This window comes from Talpa occidentalis, unplaced genomic scaffold, assembly GCF_014898055.3.
Source record: "Talpa occidentalis isolate TD23 unplaced genomic scaffold, MPIMG_talOcc4v2.1 talOcc4.12, whole genome shotgun sequence".
Lineage (NCBI taxonomy): Eukaryota > Metazoa > Chordata > Mammalia > Eulipotyphla > Talpidae > Talpa > Talpa occidentalis.
Window position 1 is genome coordinate 62,547,730 of NW_023601212.1, and position 12,092 is coordinate 62,559,821.

Genomic DNA, 12,092 nt, shown 5'->3' on the forward strand with positions numbered 1-12,092 from the left:
TCCAGAGAAAGAGAGAAACCTGCAGGGGCAGACAAACCCACTCATATCTAACTCCACTGTGTTATAAGGCTCAAGGCAGAGGGCCTATGGGTTATTCTGAGTTGTCCAGGGTGCATTTATGACTCAATAAAGGAGGCCATGGCATTACCAGAATAATTACTTACTCAAACAAGACTATAAAACCAAAGGGTTGCCACAACTAAAAGGCACATGGGGAACTTTTCTCTTTTAGTGTTAACATGCAAATCTAGTAAAGTGTATTTAGATTTCTGTAAAATCGGCTCTGTGTGCAAATTAGATGGTTGATTTGCCAGGTAAGCAACAGAATCAATTCCCCAGGTTTAGAAAAGGGCTAGGGAAAGGAACCCTTTTTCAATATGAAAAAGAGTACTCATTTGTAAATGGCCTCCTACTTTAAGTGTAATATGTGCAATTGTGGGATGTTGGTGAAGCAGGCACACCCTGGAGTCAGTCTGATTCTGTTTCCACCACTATGGATTAGAATGACCCAGGACCCCAGCAGACTCTCTGGCTCTAATCGCCACAGAGGAGATCACATAATACATTTTTCATGTGATCATTGGAACAAAGGAATGAAATAATACATGTGAAGGGCTTAGAACACTACCTTTCATATAGCAGGGCACTCTATAAATAGTAAATCTTATTACAAGTAATAGAATTGATTGCACTGCATAGTAGAAATATGACCTCTGGCTTTAACAAATAATATAAGATACCTAACTAAATTTGAATTTCTGATAAACAAAAAATTTTAGAACAAATATGTACCAAAGATTGCATGGGACATACTAATGTATCTGGCAGCCCTAACTAAAAATCAGCCCCATATCTATTTTATGAAGCTCATTTGTTCATTTCTCTTCATTACATATAGTTCTATCTAGATATAAAATAAAATATAATACTTCATTCTCTAGTATTTTTTCCCCATCAGAAGGTTCTTAGCTAAGAAATAATACAGAAATTGTATGTGGTTACCAACTATCTGGGAAACTGAAATGCTGATGGCAAAGAAGCTAAAACAGGACAGCTGGGTGAAGGGCTAGCACATCCAGATGTGGTACATTAAGCCCTGTATCTTCTTGAGATTGTGATCTTAAAATATGTCAGCAAGTATCAAAAGCAAAGTAGCATTTCATATTGAGAAAAAATTGCCCCATAAGTTGCAATGACAAATTAGACTTAAAAATGTTTAATCTTTTTTTATGGTATATATCAACCATGGGGTTTGTTCACTCAACAAAAATCACTGATTGTCTTCAAATCAAGATGCTATGAGATAAGGAATGAACAAAAACAGACATTGTCCTTGGCTTCATGGAATTTACATACTAAGAAGCAACCTAACATAATTAAACAAGCACAAAATCAAATATAAAGTTGCAGTGGTCAAAAGATCTATGAAGGAGAGGCACATGAAAAGATGAACATTTAAGAGAGAGACTAGAGTTCAGAGAGGACTTCCACGGAGTAGCAATATATGAGCTGAGGTCTGAAGGATGAGAAGGCTTTGCCAGAAAGTGTTAATGGAAGGGTAAATGCATAAATGACGATCCCAAAGGAGAAGGGATCATGACAAGTATGAGAAATTGAAGGGTCCATTCTGCTGATGTGGAGAGGTGAGGCATAGTCAGTGTTGTGGACAGATGAGCAGAAGATGCAACAGATTAATTATAATAGGCCAGTCTGTAGCAGCTAGTGGACTTAAACATAATGGTTCAAAATAATAAATGTTTATTTCTCTCTCCCATAGTATCCCAAGGAAATTCCATGTTAGGGGTAGTGATGTGAGATCCTGGGGAATCCACTCTTACAGATTCATGCTGATACTATTTTGTCATCTTCAACATGTGACTTTAAAAGTCATCATCAAATGTCACCAACCCACTGACCTGGTGGTATCATGAGTGATGAACATCAGAGGTTTTAATGGGCCACGTCTGAAAACAGGACATCACTTTTCCTTATATTCCATTAGCTACGTTCATATGGTCCATTCCTAACAGGAAGGGATCCCAGGAAATGTAAACCATTTGTGTCACAGGAGGAAGAGGAACGTTGTTATTAACTACTTGCAAATTCTACCATAAACAGATGAAATTAGATGATACAGCATCCTATAAGCCTCATTGAAGAATTTTCCTTTTATCTCAAGAGCAGCAGTACATCACTAAAGGAATTTAGCAAAATGAAGTGACATGATTAGACTTATATTCTGGCAACAAATTGGAGAACAGGTAAGAATGGCATCAGAGTGGTTGAAGGGAGATCAATTAGGAAAAAATAGCAATCCTGGCAAGAAACCATAGTAGCATGGAACACAGTAGTTGGTTGTGCTGGGATGGAGAGAAGTCAGTGGAAACAATTACACATGCAGGAAAGTAGTGCCGAAGGAACAACAGGCAAATATATAAAAAGTATTTTCTTTGTTAAACTTTTTTGTACTTCTTGGCTATCCTTGATTTTTTTGTACCATGAGGCTCCTTGATCAGTATCAGTAACACTGAAGATAATAATCAGCACAGGCAATCACCCAAATTTGAAAAGAGTTATCAAAGAGAATTTTAGGGTCTCTGGTCAGAGTCTCTAAGGTGTCAACTGGTTAAGCACAGTCTGGTTTTTTTTTTAACAGATATACAGAACAAAGTTTTTAAAATTTTACAAGGAACATTGCAATGTGCACAAAACAGAAAACATAAGATTCTGTTATTACTTTTGATTGTCCTAAAATTAGGACAATAATTACAGCACATCCTACCTCTTGGAATTTATTGTTGTATCAAATGCCATAGGGATCCCATATACTGAACTCAGTGGTTCATATTAACTGGTCTCCCTGGTGTTTGAAGTTGTTGTAATCGTTTTCTCAAACTATCAAAGTATTTACACATAAAATTAAAAATTGCATGTTCAAAAGCCTGTTCATTTTTATTGATTTTACTACTACCCAACATGATATTTACTGCTACTATTTTGTCTAGTATAATAAGCTAAATAAACACATGCTATATAAGATTGTTATTCAGTGGATGGTTTAATTGGAGAGTTAAGTTTGAGGGCTGCTTTTACTAATTTAAAAGAAGGAGGCTGCTCAACCCTTTAGATGAATAAGATCTTTTTCCTAGCCACTGAATATTGGTTTCTCTTCTATAGTCATCTAACAAGTTGAAAATAGTAATAGATAACACTTATTGAATAAAAGCACTATCTATATAACATACATATGAATATGCATGCAAGTGCATGCATTCGTGGGCACACATACACACCCTTCATGACAATTCTATCTGAAGAATATTACCATATTCTCTTTACAGGTGAGGGAATTGAGGCACTAAGAGACTAAGAAATTTGCCCAGAGTCACAGCTTTAGCAAACTCAACTGTTACTCAAGAGTTAATGCTCTTTAACCCCATTGTAATGTACTAAATGCTGAATAAAGTGCTATTTTACTCTACCCTTAAAAATACTATCCCAATTCTAGCTAATGCATTGTCTTAAAAAATTTTTCACTGTAAGTCCTCTGATTAAATTACTCCAATATTTACCATCCCCTTGAAGCCAACTATTGAAATGAAGTCAGTAAGACATTCCTAGATAGCATAGAACTTAAAATTTCCACAACAACTACAGCCAACTCCAGCTTTTTCAGCAAGGATTAGGTTGATGCCACAAAATTGCCCCATCAGCATGATGAATCCCAAGGTTTGTGGAGGTACAGAGGGAAAGAAGGAAGAATTCTGACCGCTCTTTTCTAGCATTCAGTGTGTTGCTGGATGATTGTAAAGATGGTTGTATTTGAACTAAATCTCAAAAGTTGATTATATAAATTGGGATGAACAAAGGAACAGAAAAACAGCACAGCTAGAAGAAATCAAGGGATTGCAAGGATGGGGAGAGTAAAGGCCAACTAAGAGAGGAGGTTGGCAGGAATCCAGCTCATAGAAGACTTGATGGAACCCAAGAACTTTATTCTGTGTAGGTCCATGGAGCCACCAAAGGGTATGGGATGAGAAGTTTCCAAAATCAGAAAAGGTTTCAGGAAAAGATGATATTTTCAGCTTTCAGCTTTCTGAGTTTGAGATACCCATGAGATATCCAATGGAGGTATCCTGTGGACAACTAGACCTGAATTCTCTAGCTTGGAAGAAAGATGTGGGCTGGAAACAGATTTGGGAGACAACTCCAGTAATTGAAGCCAGCTGTCTTAGAGGGGTCAAATGAGATGAGGGCTAAAAAGCACTTTCTATTCAGTGGGGTAGCAGAGCCAACTCTTACCTGCAGGGGATGAAAAGTGAAAGTGAGATTTTAAAAAGAAGTGGGAGAACAAATGGAGAGGACTCTCCTGAAGAAGGAGACAACTTGGCGACCATCCTACTTTCTGAAGAGACAGGGATGTGGCATTAAATGATATCATCCTTGTTTTTCTGAGGGCTTCTTACAACAAATGGGACCAAGGCAGGGGGGACAGACAACCTCCCAATTGTTGGAGTTTCATTTTAAAGTTATTTTTTAAAGTTATTTTCCAAACCTCTAAACTGTGTGACATGAGACAGGGGCCCCTCCATTGGGACTGACTTTAATATTTAATAAGGACACATGAATGTCCCAAAAATGCAGTTCTTGGGTGTGTCGGGCACAAAGCCACTGACTAAATGAATCTTTCCATTGTTATAAAACCCAAGATTATTTCACAGGTTGAAAGGAATTTTCATTGATTGTTTTTATTTTTCTCTAGGGTTTAGTTTAATTTAGTTCATAATAATCATGGAATCCCAGTGATATTGTTTATGATGAAGCTGCTCAAAGGATACTAACTTTGTAAAGATTTTCTTGCTTATCTTTTACCTCATTTAAAATGTCATGGTTGCTTTTCCTTGCATTTAATTTGATCTTGGACATGTCACTGACCCTCCCAGAACCTCAGTGACCATGTCTGTCTGGATAAAATGTCTGGACTGGATATGATGCTCATTAAAACCTTAATATCTGACATCATGGGTCAGCAAAACTTTACTATAAAAAACAGATTATGAACACTTTGGGCTAGTAGGTCACTTTGGGTTAGTAGGTCACTGTGATTTGAGGGGTCTTCCTTGCAACACTCTCTCTCTCTCTCACACACACACATACACACACACACACACACACACACACACACACACACCTATACAATGACACCTTCTCTGCAAACTTCCTTGGCAAGTTCAGCTCTTTCTGAAATCTGTCTGTTCTATGCATGGGAACCAAGCATGGCCCAGGAGAAGGTCAACCCCAGAATCCTTCTCTGGGGTTGGATTATCAGATGGAGTGACTCAATCACCTAGCCTCTAATGTGGCCTACTCACCAGTCTCAACCTTTTTCTTGGAGTCCCTTCAACTTCCCTGGTGATAAATGAGGACAGTGACATCTGTTTGCTCCACTACTTTATTCTCTCGCTCCCTCTTCTCCTTACAATTACAGGAGCCAACAGAGGAATGGATTTTTCTTTTCCTTTTCATCCTATTCATCCATATCACCTCTCTGTTGCTGTGAAGTTGACCTAAATATTGTAACAGAGAAGCTATCTGAATGAGTATTCTCAGAGCACATGCCCTTCAGTGTTAGTTGTTCATCTGCTAAAGGAAGAATGAAAGGATTTAGTGAAAACTTTCTCTCCAGACCCCAGTTTTATCCAAAATCTATTTCTTGTGTTATAAGCTATTTCCTATCTGTCTCACTGGCTTTAATATGCAACAAATTACAATGTTCCCTCAGGTTAATAATAGATGAATGTGTTTAGAATACTAGAATGAAGATCTTATATTCTAAGAGGTAAAAAGGAGGAGCACATATTTCCAAAGTATTATTTCATTGCAACTAAGTTTAAATTTAACCTATATTTTTTCCATAAAGACAGCTGAATGAATAGAGGCTCTTGAGAAAACTAAACTCAAGATGGCTTGACATTAATGCAAAAAAAAAGCATGCAGAGGCAACTAGTGGTGCATCCAGGGAGACATGCTGGGTGCCACAGGTTCAAAATATGGCCACATGACAGAAGGAAGTAAGGAAAGTTCTAAAAATGCGTTTGACAAATGTGCCCAACACCAACATTACCAAATATTTCAGTAGGAGTAAAGGAGCTGAAACCTGAATCAGTCTGCAATCCAGTAAAGTGTTTGGGGGAAAAGATTGAAGAAACAAATGAAAGGAATGATTTTGCCTTATGTGAGGACTGAAACTTCAAGAGTCAGTAGGTTTAAAAAACACAAAGCCCTGTTCAGAAATAAGACTTATTTATGTAGTTGATGTCCATGTGTTGCTCCCTTGACGAAGAGTCCTGACTCAAAATTCAAGAGATGCTAAAGGTGAAGGGTTGAACAGAAGTCTCAGAAAAACTAAAGTGTAATTTAAGAGAAAAATATATAAAAACATTTTCAGCAACTGGATGGGATATTTATATTGTATTAAAAGATAGAAAATTGCTTATGGTTAGAAATGTATAGCTATAATTTAAATGCCATCTTGCTACCTACAAAGCCATAGAAAATCCATAGGTAACTAAGTCCTGACTTTGAAGTATACCATATAATTTTAGAAGCACATTTTTCCCTAATCATGTTATCCTATGGCTGCCATCAACATTTCTTGAGCATGCATAGACTAGCAAAGATAAGGAAAAATAAACCAGTACAACAAACCAACCCAGCATTAAAATGCTCCTTAGAGAGAGGAATGTGTACTTCATTTATTGACTACACATAGGATTCACAAAGCAATCCCAAGCACTTGGGAATACAGAATGAAGATTATGCTGATTCCTATCCCCAAGGAGATTAAGGTCTAGTGGGAGGGAAATAAAATACATTTTTAAAAAGAACATAAAGATGTACAGATGTGCACTGCAATTACAAGAGCTCATTGGTCATATGGAATCAAGAATTAGGATGATTAGTTGGGAAATGATTAAGTAAACCTCAAAAAGATATATAAAGGAAGTAAGGATGTAGTATTTAAGGTTTATACCAATGTAGTTTCAAAGAAGATTTTAGTTTCATGAAAATCTATAATGTCTAAATCTTCCACATCTAAGAAACTGTACTTCTAGGTCTGACTTACCACCCAGGACCCAAAATAGCTAACTATAGTAATGAAGTATAGTCGTCTAGTACCCAAAATAACTGCACAGTTTAAGAAGCTGTTACCAACCCTTTTAAATTACTATTTCTCTAATAAAACCTTTTTAATTAATTATGAGTTTGCACTGGTGTGATAGCAGAGGCATGTATGAAAATATGTATCGACAACTTGAATTTGTCAGGTGCTCACAGTCCTGATGTGGCTGGTGTGAGATTTTCACTCTGCAGGTTATCTGCAGCCCTAGACCCAGAAATATTTCCTTGGACTCTGCCTGCCTTCACGATCATGCAGTGTAGATTTGTGCTCTATATGCCATTGAGTATGTATTTGTTCAGTAAAACAACTGCAGAAAAAAATATGCTGTGACCTTGTCTGAAGCCTGATATAAACAGCTTTTTAACTGTGTGCTCTTCTGTTCTCCTTTGGCTGACCTGAAAAATCAGGAATATGAGAGTTTGCTCTGGCGTGATAGCAGATATATGTATGAAGATTTATATCAACAACTTGAACTTGTCAGGTACCCACAGTTGTGGTGTGGCTAGCGTGGGATTTCCTGTCTGTGAGGAAGGCTCAGGACATAAATTCCAAGAAAGGGAGGAATTAAAAGCAGAGGCAAACAAGAAATTAAATTCTTTGTCTAAAGAGGGAACCAGAAAAGACATCCCATTTAAAAAACAGACATCCCAGAGGAAAAAAGAACCTGAAATTTTAAAAACAATATAGCAGAGTCTAGAAAGAACTTGGAAGGACTTTGGAATCCTACAGCCTGTTCCAGTCATCTGCCTTATTCGTCTTGCCAAAAACCCACCCAACAGTTCTTTAAGGAAAAGAAAAAAAAAAAAAGCCCATAGGGACTGAAAACATTGACTAATAATTCTTGAATCCATCTCCACTATATTATTCATCTCTGCCAAGGTCAGGTTTGGTCACTGCATGGCTGGAGGTCTGGGCATGCTGCTCCCAGTTTTATTTTTACAGTAGTTATGGAGCCCTTTATATTTTCAAGGCCCTCCTGTCACTTATTACCCACCCGTTCAGACCACCCACCCACGCTCCCACACACAATACACCCAGACACACCCACAAATACCCAGATTCTTTAAACCTGAGGGTGATTCAGGCTACAGGAAACTCTTTGCTTGCAATGACTTAGCTCTACAGGCTTAGAGTTTCCCAAAATAAATCCGCATCCTTCTCTGGGGATCAATCTGTGGTCTTTCTACTCAACAAACATTTACAGAGCACCTACTGTGTGTAAGGCACAGATGGATGTAAGTGCTAAAGGAAGCTCCCCAGGAGGTGGGGAAGGGCAAGAGTTGGTTCTGCTGAGAACGTTTGTTTCCTTGCAACCACATGGGTGTGTGCAGAGGCAGGAGGATGCTGTCTAATCCAGCAAATACTTCTTTATCTCATCCACTTTTTCCTCTTCCCACCTTCTTTTTTCTTCTCCTTGATTCAATTTTCTCTCTGGCTTGTCACCTTTATGTCTCTCTCAGTCCCTCCTATCCCTCCTTCCTCTTACTCTTTTTTTAAAACTAATTTAAAACCACCTCAGTTTCTGTGATAACTTGGGAACTCTCACAGTGCTCTTCCTGCCTCCTTAACAAACTGTTCATGAAAATAGGTCGTGGCTTACGAACTCTAAAAACATAAAAATAGGTGAAAATACTTGGCCTGACTCAGAGGGAAGTGCACTCCTCCATCTCCTAGATATTGGTGCCTGCCTCTAAGAAAGGCCAGGATGGAGGTGCTGCTGCCCAGCGCGCAGCTGACTGTGGTGTGGACTTTTAGCCTTGCCAAGCCTCCCCAGCTCAAGCCCTTAGGATAATTTATGAGGTGTCACGATATTCTGACCACAAGGTCAGAATAGAATGGTTTTTACACTTCAGCTGCCATGAAAGAGAAACAATTTAATTCTGTTTCACTCTGGCACTGTCTGTTTTCACAATGAACAGGGGATTTGGGTCTCCTCAAGATTATTTGTCTAAGCACAGACCAAGACTGCTGCTGAGACTTGAAATGTCTGATTCCAACTCTGACTTCCCTCCCTTTCCTTCCCAACTAAGAAAGGAGATACTTCCCTTTCCTATTGCACCAAAATGAGCCTCAAATTCATTTTTTTCCCAGGCCATTTTTGTATGCTAGTGAATAAACCAGATTTCTTGAGTCACTCCATCCTCTAAATTTTAGTGGGAAAGAGCGGTTCCGGTAAGTAAGGGATATGAGAGAGCCTTCTACTAAATTCAGCAGACCCCAGAGTCTCCGCCAAGTCCAAGTCTTGGTCTTGTGTCTGAAGCAGTGTTTCCCTTGGCCTGGACATACGGCCTCCTGGCTTCCCCTGAAGTTACAGAACCATAGACATTCCGCTGAGTAGCCCAAAGCTTTGCCTGCCAGGAAAACCCAACGTCTCCTCAGAGAAATCTCAGAGTAGGAGTTTAATACTCCTTCCCCGACAGAACAGCCAAGAAGACAAATGGGAGGCAAGTGAGCTTCTCAGGATCCACCAATACTCTTCTCTAAACCATATTGAGTAGGTCATCAGAGAATCAGAGCATGATAGATAATTAGATTCAACCAGGAAGCTTACAGGCTGGAGAGGGGCTCCTGGAGTCCATCTAGACCTTTACCACTTCATGCAATCTTCTGTGTCAAACTCATCTGTAAGGATTTGATCACATGACAAACATAGACACATACACACACACACACACACATATTCTCCTGAGAAAAATTGAGGATACATAATAAGCTACCATGCAAATAAAAAGAGGCGTAACATGTTCATATCTAAATGAATATTATAGAGAAATACAGAAAATGCTGCTGAAGTTTGTCTATAGGAAGTACTGGATTAATTCAGATAGATGTTTTCTTTTCACTAAATAATCCTTTGTATTTAAAATTTTGTGGCCAAAAACTCATATTACTCTTACAGAAATTTTTAATATAGAAAATAAAGTACCAGAGAATGGTAAAGAAAAATGAGAAGAAAGGAAGAAAAAAGCAAATGATCCAAATTTGGGATGCAGCTTAATGTTAGACCTGTCAATTCCCCAAAAATCCACTCCCCTAAATTAAAGCAATCAATTCTTGGTGGGAATGGTAAAGGAGCTATTTGGTAAATGACCTCTTTGAGTTCCCTTAATAGTAGTACTCAAATGCTTATGAAAGAATTCCTTCCTTTCATGTGGGTGAGAAGATTACTCCCCCAAAAAGACATTAGTCAATGGGATGGAGCCTCCTGCAATTTAACATCCAATAAGAGTTTCAAGCAAAGTGCTGAGTCAAACTGGTTTGCTCTCCCATCTCACCTAGTCATTTCTGAAGTCCCTTCTCTTCTACTTCTGCCAGTGATAATTATCCTTGGCATTTCCCGAGAATATCATCATTTCAAGCTACATAGGTATATGGGAAAGGGCATTAGATCATAGGTTAAGCAACATATTTTACAGTGCTAGCTCTCTGTGTATTTGGTAAATTGCTCTGTCTTTCTAGGACTCATTTTTCTCATTTGCAAAGTAAAACTTTTGCATGCAGTGCATCATGAGTATCTTAAATGCCGTAAGTCTGATTCTATGAAAATAATGTAGTTATCAGGATGCATGCAGATGAAATTCTGGCACTTGTTTCAGATCTGTCATGGATTTCCATGGTTCCATCTGACCTTTAGGCATGTGCACATATGAAAGTACTTTTTGACTTTTTTTTTTTTATTAATTAGGGTCACTGAATTGCTGTTCCAAAGATGTTTTCAACAAGAAAACAAGGTTCCCCCCTGACATAGGACAAATAAAAAAAGTCAATGTTGTGAACAAAGCCTCAAATGTATCCTGCTATCTTGCCCCATCTCAAGACTTCAGATGAATGACCCACTGCCATATCCATCAACTGATGGGCAAAGATTATCTCTGGGGGCTACATCCCTGGTTAAATAAGAAATATCACCAAAATGAAGATCTTTTTCCCATTCTACATCTCATTGTAGATGTATGGGATACTAGGAAGCACTTTCTCCATGTGAGGATAAGGGACTTTGGTAGAGCAGCCCAGTAGTGCTATTATGGTTCATGTGAACTACAGAGGTCAGACCGATGGTGAGAAAGAAAACTAGAGACTTCCAGGACAGCAGCCCACACTGACCCACTCTACTATACAACCAGGCAGGAAGCTTTAGAATTCAGTTTGTTAGCAATCAACCTTAAATATGACTGATCATTTCTCCACAAATTCCACCTCTTCCAACATACTTCCATCCAAAATATAACCAATCCTTATTTCTTCCCCCAAATATTCAAATTCATCATTGATATGTGTGTCCTGTTCTCCTCAACCCTGTAGTAGTGTCTTGATCAGTCTTTCCCATTAATTGTACTTTTGAACTTATATGCCTGACACAACATTGGTACTCTGATAGAGTGGTTAAAAAAAAAATCACTGATTCCAGAGAGCTAAGAGAGGGTAGGGGGTTAAGGAAGTGAACTTTGGAGCTAGAAAAATTGGTTTAAATTCTAGCTCTGACTTTTAGAAAATGGTGGTGGCAAACGTGAACCATCAGTGGCCAGTCACTTTGGAACTGTCACTCATGGAAAAGGAGGAAATGTTGGATATATTGTTGACAATTTAAAGAACTCTAACAATGAGCAACTCCTTGACAAGACTTCAATATTTAAATCTCACTGGTGAACATTTCAGCTGGTAATAATGTAATAAAACTAAGGGTTTGGGTGGATTAAAAGAGAAAATTTACAGCTGCCAGGTTTAAAATATTTGGCTATGACTCTGAAATTGATCTAAGCTCATTGGTCATTGAGTGGGTTAAAGGAAAATGATTGAAAGAGTCATGACTGTGAAAAGTAAAGATATTGCCCAGAAACTATGCCTTCCACCCAAGAAGCTATACTGATCCATCCTTACTTAAGATGCAATCATGGTGGCCTAGTAGATT

The 12,092-nt window shown here is 38.3% G+C and overlaps 1 long non-coding RNA gene across 1 annotated transcript in view; it reads left to right on the plus strand.

Moving 5' to 3' along the window:
* The first annotated feature begins 200 nt into the window (after window positions 1-200).
* LOC129145555 (uncharacterized) overlaps window positions 201-12,092 on the plus strand; it is a 32,200-nt gene continuing 20,308 nt past the window's right edge. Inside the window, exons 1-2 of the long non-coding RNA XR_008551298.1 lie at window positions 201-314; window positions 2,069-2,261. This is a non-coding gene — a long non-coding RNA (uncharacterized LOC129145555). The remainder of the gene's footprint in view (window positions 315-2,068; window positions 2,262-12,092) is intronic.